Below are 2,116 nucleotides of genomic sequence, written 5' to 3' on the forward strand. Positions count from 1 at the left end.
GGAACGAAAGATGATGGCGAGCCGATTATCAGTAATCTTGACGAAGATCATGTATTGACTCGGCTGCAAGCTGAATCCTCCCAATACGAATGAGTGCACACTGAAGATGATGTGGCCAATTCATCGCGTAAAGAAATTATTCAAGTCGGCAATCCTGAAGACGGGAATTCGATCAAAGCTACATCGGAGACATCTAGCACCGAGGGGCAACAAGAAAATTCAAAGGCCGATGCACACAAGACCAAACAAAGCAAAGGCCATGGAAAGAACAAAGGTAAAAGCCCAAAAGTTACCTTCGCTCAATTATTGGAGAAATATCAAAAGATGAGTGAGAAAAAGAGTGCTTATCAGCTAGCTCATGCAAAAGCATCGAGGTCACCCCAAGGCATAAATCTGATTACCCGGATTGGCAAAAGAAGAAGCTAAACACGCTGACTCCACGAACTTCTTTTGGGCCGCCAATGCCAAAATCATCCATGTCTCCTCATCTCGGCTTATGTTCATAAGAATCACAAGACATGTATAATTCGCAGGCACACCATCGGTCTTATGCTAATTCACCTCGCCAAGTTTATGCAGCTCCAAGAGAATCAAGCTCGCAACCATATGTTAAAGACCGACTCAATCATAGGTCGGCCAAGAGCTCATGGAGGAGGAAGGAGGTGGTCAAGCAGGTCTACTAAGTGAAAAGATATGGCCGCAAGGATGATGTTTCAAACCCAACTCCAAGTAACCAAAAGCGAGCTGAGTTCATGTTGGCTACAAAGGGAAAGAAAGTGAAACGAGTGACTTTCAAAGACCCAGTCATTGAGTATGGGCAGATCAAGACGGAAGTGCCTAAAGTTATAAAAAAGCTACCAGTGTATAAAATAAGATCACAGCTGGGATGCCCACTCGGCTTATCACATTATCAAGTGTTGCAACTGAAGCGACTAAGCGCCGGAGAGTTAGAGAAGAGGAACATGGCGTGGATCCCCAAGCGAAGCTATCAAGCCAATAAGGGTGCACCAACTTCTCTTGCAAAACCGGCAGGAGTAAAAGAGGACAAGCACAAAGCCGGTAGGCGAACACAACAATTTTTATCTCGCTACAGGAGACTCCAGGCGGTGCATCATCCATGTCCTTCAACCGTACCATCAAAGTCGATGCTCTATAATCTATCTCCAGCCAAAACAACTGATTTATTTTGCCTATTCACACTTTCGTGGACGGGTTCTCCAGGTCCTTCAAGATGAGGACACACGGCCGATATTTCCATATCTTCCTGAGAATGCATCGTGTTGGCGAACCTGGCATCTGGTTGATGGTGTTGTTCATAGTTTATTTCATATCTGAAAGTCGATGCTCAGTTTTATCAATATTTGATTCGAGTTAAGAGATCACGTAGGTTGCACCAAGGGATGCATCCATCAAGGAGCTTGTCGTATCAAGACAACAAATATCTCAAGAGGCCCTACATAGATGACACACTGTCTGAGCAACTGGTCAATACAAGGTTAGGGCGCCCTAAGCATGTAAATGGACGATGGAGTGTTGACATCGTCGTGAGAACAAACGCGTGCAAGTTATTTTTCGGCACACAAGCTTTGCTAAAAAACAAGGGGGCATGTGTTGACACCAGATTTTGGCATGGAAGAAAATCTTATTAAGATGGATTCAAATGAAGTGCTCCACATGAAAAGTTTTGTGGTGTTGACATGAATATTTTGAAGTTTGGGCCATCCCTGTCCGATCTGATCTTGAAGGCCGAAACTGTGTTCGAAGTGCTGAGATTTCATATTCAGAGTACTGTTCGGCCTATTAAGACAACAAGACAGCCTCATATGGAAAAATATTCAACAGGAATTGTGTTTGCCTTGTCGAGCTGATCGATTTTGGTATGTATCTTATCTTAATCCAAGTTCGTGTGCGACCTGAAGGGAGAAAACAAGATCAGGCTGAAGTTTCAGTTTGCCATCCGAGTGGAATTTGCCAACCGAGTGGAGTGCCATCCGAGTGAAATTTACCATCCGAGTGGAATTTGCCATCCAAGTGGAGTTTACCATCCGAGTGGAATTTGCCATCCGAGTGAAGTGCCATCCAAGTGGAAAGTTTGCCATCCGAGTGAAATTTACCA

This window comes from Hordeum vulgare, chromosome 3H, assembly GCF_904849725.1.
Source record: "Hordeum vulgare subsp. vulgare chromosome 3H, MorexV3_pseudomolecules_assembly, whole genome shotgun sequence".
Classification (NCBI taxonomy): domain Eukaryota; kingdom Viridiplantae; phylum Streptophyta; class Magnoliopsida; order Poales; family Poaceae; genus Hordeum; species Hordeum vulgare.